The following is a 6,328-nucleotide window of genomic DNA, read 5'->3' on the forward strand; positions in this document are numbered from 1 at the left end:
AAACCCAACAGAAGAACAAAATTCTATAGGCAGTTAGAGAAAAGAAACAAATCACCTATAAAGGAAAGCCCATCAGAATCACAGCAGACTTCTCAACACAAACCCTCAAATCAAGAGAGCCTGGAGTGAAGTATTTTGAGACCTAAAAGAAAATAACTTCCAACCTACACTGTTGTATCCTGCAAAATTATCTTTCAAAATTGATTGAGAAATTAGATACTTCCACGATAAAGAACACCTGAGAAATTTCATGAACACCAAACCAACACTCCAAAAAATTCTAAGCAATATCCTAGAAAAAGGCAACAACTCCATGAGGCTCAACAGAGGGAAGCCACCAGACATAGTAAGAAACTAAAGGGAAAGTGGGAAAAAGAAATAAGAGCCAACAACAGTAAAACATCATGACAAGGATGAGTCAATATCTCTCAATTATAACTACCAGAGTTAATGGCTTCAATTCACCAATCAAAAGAAATGGACTGACAGAATAGATTAAGAAGCAAAATCCAGCAATATTCTGTATACAAGAAACACACCTAACTCAAAAAGAAATTCATAGACTGAAAGTAAAAAGATGAAAAACAGCTCCCCATGCGAAGGAACCCAGAAGCAAGCAGGGGTAGCAATCTTATTTGCAGACAAAGCAGATTTCAAACCAAAACTAATTAAGAGAGACAAAGATGGTCATTATATCCTTGTGAAGGGAACAGTCCAAGAGGAAGAGATGACAATCCTAAATATATATGCACCAAATACAAATGCCCCCAACTATACCAAACAAATATTAATGGACATGAAAAACCAAATAAGCAATAACACAATTGTAGTGGGGGACCTCAATAGCCCACTATCACAAATAGACAGAGCATCTAGACAAAAAATTAATAATGAAATTCTGGAACTGAACCAAGCTATTGAGCAAATGGACTTAATAGATATTTACAGATTGTTCCACCCCACAAAATCAGAATGCACATTCTTTTCAGCTGCACACAGATCATTCTCCAAAATAGACTACATGCTAGCTGACAGGACATGTCTAAGTCAATGTAAAATAATTGAAATTACCCCCCGTATATTATCAGACCACAGTGCAATAAAATTGGAGATCAATAACATGAGAAACTCCAAAATTCCCACAAACACCTGGAAATTGAATAACACCCTCCTGAACAACCAATGGGTCACAGAGGAAATTAAAGAAGAAATTAGACAGTTACTACAAGTAAATGATAATGCCAATACAACATACAGGAATCTGTAGGACACAATGAAAGCAGTTCTACAAGGGAAATTCATATCAGTTAATTCCCCTTTTTAGGAAAACAGAGAGAACTCAGATAAATAACCTAATGCAGAAGCTCAAGCTCCTAGAAAAAGAAGAGCATAACAAACCCAAAGCTCATACAAGAAAGGAAATTATAAAGACCAGAGCAGAAATAAATGCAATGGAGACTAAGAGAATGATACAAAAAATTAATGTATCAAAGAGTTGGTTTTTTGAAAGAATAAATTAAGTCGATAAACCCTTAGCCAACCTTATCAAAAAAAGGAAAGAAAAGACTCAAATCCATGCAATTAAGAATGAAAAAGGGGAAGTCACAACAGATCCAACAGAAATCCAGAGGATCATCAATACCTACTTTGAGAACCTGTACTCTAATACAATGGAAAACAGAAGAAATGGACAGATTCCTAGATACATATGAATTACCCAAGTTAGATGAAGAAAATATAGAAATTCTAAACACCCCAATTACAATGAGTGAAATCGAAAATGTAATAAAATATTACCAACAAAGAAAAACGCAGGTCCTGATGTCTTCACTGCTGAGTTCTGCAAGACATTTAAAGATCTAATGCCATTACTCTTTAAACTAATCAAGGAAATTGAAAGGGAAGCAAGGATTGCAAACTCAATGCTGGAAGCAAGTGTGACTTTGATTCCAAAAGAAGGGAAAAACCCAACCCCAAAAGAGAACTATAGGCCAATCTCCCTAATGAGCATAGATGCAAAAATTCTCAACAAGATACTGGCAAACAGAATAAAGAGGCTCATCAAGAAGATCATACACTCTGACCAAGTCAGATTTATCCCAGGGATGCAAGGATGGTTCAACATATGTAAAAATCAACAAATGTAATATGCTATATTAACAGAGTGAATGACAAAAACAATATGATCATCTCAATAGATGCAGAAAAGGCATTCGACAAAATCCAACACACATTCATGATAAAAACCCTACAGAAAATTGGAATAGAAGGTCTTTATCTCAACCTGATTAAGTCTGTCTATGAAAAACCAACAGCCAACATCATACTAAATGGTCACAAACTGAAAACTTTCAAGTTAAAATCAGGAACAAGACAAGGATGCCCACTATCACCACTCCTGTTTAATATAGTTCTGGAAACATTAGTCACAGCAATTAGAAAAGAGAAAGAAATAAAAGGAATAAAGATAGGAAAGGAAGAAGTGAAACTGTCATTATTTGCTCATGATATGATACTTTACATAGAAGACCCAAAAAACCCCACCAAAAGACTTCTAGACTTAATTGACAGATTCAGTAGAGTAGCTGGATACAAGGTCAACACTCAAAAAACAATAGTCTTCTTATACACAAATAGCAGACTCATTGAGAGAGAAATTAGAGAAACAATTCCTTTTACAATAGCATTCAAAAAAAATGAAATATCTAGGAATCAATCTTACAAAGGAAGCAAAAGACCTCTATGCTGAAAACTACAGCACCCTGAAAAAGGAGATCGAGGCGGATATAAGAAAATGGAAAGACATCCCTTGCTCCTGGGTAGGAAGAACGAATATAGTGAAAATGGCCATACTTCCAAAACTGCTATATAGATTTAATGCAATGTTCATTGAAATTCCAACAATATACTTCACAGAGCTAGAGAAAGCAATCCAAAAATTTATTTTGAACCAGAAGAGACCTAGAATAGCAAAAGCAATTCTGGGCAACAGAGACATGGCTGGGGGTATCACAATACCCAACTTGAAGCTATACTACAAAGTTACTGTGATAAAAACAGCATGGTACTGGCAAAGAAACAGACCCAAGGATCAGTGGAATAGACTAGAAGATGCAAAAACAACTTCAGACATACTCAGCCACCTCAGCTTTGACAAAGGAGCCACCCACCCTCATTGGAGGAAAGATAGCCTATTTAATAAATGGTGTTGGAAAAACTGGATTTCAACCTGCCAAAGATTGAAACTAGACCCATACCTATCACCATGCACTAAATTATGATTGAAGTGGATTAAAGATCTAAATATTAAGACAGAAACACTAAACTTTCTGGAAGTTAAGTTAGGTAGAACTCTTGTAGATATTGGAGTAGGAAAAGACTTCATGAACCAAACCTCAGTAGTACAGGAACTAGCAGAAAGAATTAACAACTGGGATTTCATCTTATTGAAAAGCTTCTGCACTGCAAGAGAAACCACCAACAGAGCTAACAGAGAACCTACAATGTGGGAAAAACTTTTTAGCAGCTGTAACTCAGACAAAGGGCTACTATCTAGAATATATAAAGAACTGAAAAAAATCTAACCCCCCAAATTCAAAGACCCAATTCAGAAATGAGCATCTGAAATTAACAGACATTTCTCAGACAAAGAAGTAAAAGCAGCAAACAAACATATGAAAAAATGTTCAACATCACTGGTCATTCGAGAGATGCAGATGAAAACAACACTGAGATTCCACCTTACCCCAGAAAGAATGGATGTTATCAATAAATCAACAAATAACAAATTCTGGCGGGAGTGTGGAGAGAAAGGAACCCTTCTCCATTGTTGGTGGGAGTGCAGACTGGTGCAACCACTATGGAAATCAGTGTGGAGATACCTCAAAGAACTAGGGCTGGAGGTCCCATTTGACCCAGCTATTTCCCTGCTGAGTATTTTCCCAAAAGAATTAAAAGAATCATACCACAGAGATATATGTGTACCCATGTTTATTGCAGCACAGTTTGTAATAGCTAAAGCTTGGAAACAGCCCAAGTGCCCATCAAGCAGAAACTGGATAATGAAGATGTGGGGCGTTTTTTATAAAATGGAGTACTACTCAGCCATAAAGAACAAGAAACTAGAATCATTTATAGCTAAATGGACGCATATTGAGGCCATAATTTTAAGGGAAATAAATAAGACACACGTGTAAATACTGAGTAGTTTCTCTAGTGTGAGAAACTGAGAGTGTAAATAAGGACAAAAAGGATTAATAACTAATAATTGATACTTTGAAATAGGAAAAGGTCCAAAGGGGTAGAGGTGGTCGGAGGGGAAGGGGAAAGGAAAGAATGGAAAGGAAAAATTATGAGAAAAGAAAAAAAAATAGAAACAAAGTATGTATATAGGCAAGGGTTTAGGGCTGAAAGGCGCACAGGTAATGGGGAAAAAATAAGAATCAAGATACATTATGTACAGGTACAAGCAACCAAAGATAAATGTAAATGTATTGTATACCTAAAATGTACCAATAAAAGAATTTAAGAAAAAAAAATAATAAATACTTTCTTTTTTCTCATATGCTTGGCAAATTCTTTACCTTAAACATTATCCATGAATCTTTTCTTATCTTCTGAAATAGGTGTTGTTTTTCTCTCCTCTACGTTTCTGTAAGAAAAATGACAATTTTTTTGGCTTTTTTTTTCAGTTTTGCTCATGCCATCTCACTATCCTCTTCCTCCACTGAGCTCTTTGAGGGCAGGCATCATGGCCTTCCTGGTTAGTTAAGTCTTGTGCTTGGTGTGTGGTGAGCACTGCCAAAATATAGAATGAATGAATGAATGAATGAGCACAGGCATATCTTAAGAACTCAGGCATTAGGAAGAGAGAGAATAGAAATTCAATCAATTTACAAAAAGGGTTGAAAGACATAATTCTTGGCACCAAGAGAGCATGACTTGGTTATATATGAATAAGGGCAATTGAATTGATAAAAAAAAGAGAGAGACACTGAATGAAAAAGAGAGAAAAAGCAATAAATGATTTCCTTGATTTAGTTGAGGTATATTTCTCTTTCCTTGGATCTTCAAGGTATTCTATCAGCTGGAATTAAATATTTATCACACATTGTTTTTTTTAATGTGTGTAAATAGGAGATATGGGTAACTACTGAAATTGTGACATTACAATCTGAGGTCAATCCAATAAATGTATTCACTAAAAACAATCAACTCAGAATGGTTTCCCTATCTCACCTATTTCAAAGCTGCTTTTCTTTCCTTTTGCCCACTTTCTCCCTGCTGTGAGAGAGAGACTGCATGTGAGACCATTACTGTCACTCTAAAACCTCACAAGACAAATATTCTAACAGAAACTTCAGTTTTACTATTATAATTGAATTTTACACAAACTCTCTTTTATCTCCATTTCATACATCACCCATACCTGAAGTCACATGTAAGTATTTTGAATCTCAGAATTGCCGACTTTCTTTATTACACAAGATGCTGGTTCCATATGAAATCTTTCAAATTGCAATATTTCAAATTACGTTTGAATTTAGAATCCCACAAAGGTGCCATTGGTCTCAAAAGAGCTAATTTGCCGCAATTCTGAAGTGCAGCATAGAAGGATGTGAGATGGGATGGGAATCTAGCTTCTTCTCTTTATACCTATGTGCCAATGTCTTCATTGTAAAATAAATGGAAGATAATAAAAACCATCTTAAATGCTGCTATAAAATCTTTCTTTAAAGAAATAAAGTAGTAGGGAAAATAAAGGTACTGGAGAAAATAAAAGCCTTCAAATATTCAAAGAAATAGTAGTGTCTTCTATTTTCCATCTATCAATCATCTGCCTATCTTACTTTACAGATTAGCATTAGCTCATTTGACTAAGTGTTGATGTTCAATGTGCCTTCCTTGGAGAAGTAATTGAGTTGGATCTGTTGGGTTTGAATATGGGTTATGTGATGTTGGGTAGATGTATTTAACTTCACTAGGCTTAGTTGCTTTTGAGATGAGGGTAATAATAGTTCTTTACCTTGAGGAATTATTGTAAAGTTACATAATATTATATTCCTTGAAGTAATTAACTCCTTGAGGTAATTTGAACTATAATTGACATATAGAAAAGAGTCAATAAATATTAGTTATTTCCACAATACTATGAAAGGTATCTGAATTTTGAATTTTATCTCATTTTTTATTTGAAAAAGGAGAAAAAGAAATGGTGTGTTTGTGTGCATGTATATATGTATGTATGTATAAACAGAACTAAATTAAAGAGAAAAACTGTAATATACATAAAGTTATGAAAAGTTCATAAATTCTAGCCTCAAATTTA

Source organism: Heterocephalus glaber, unplaced genomic scaffold, assembly GCF_053883595.1.
Source record: "Heterocephalus glaber isolate CG9 unplaced genomic scaffold, H.glaber_assembly_v1.0 deba00001532, whole genome shotgun sequence".
NCBI classification, from domain to species: domain Eukaryota; kingdom Metazoa; phylum Chordata; class Mammalia; order Rodentia; family Bathyergidae; genus Heterocephalus; species Heterocephalus glaber.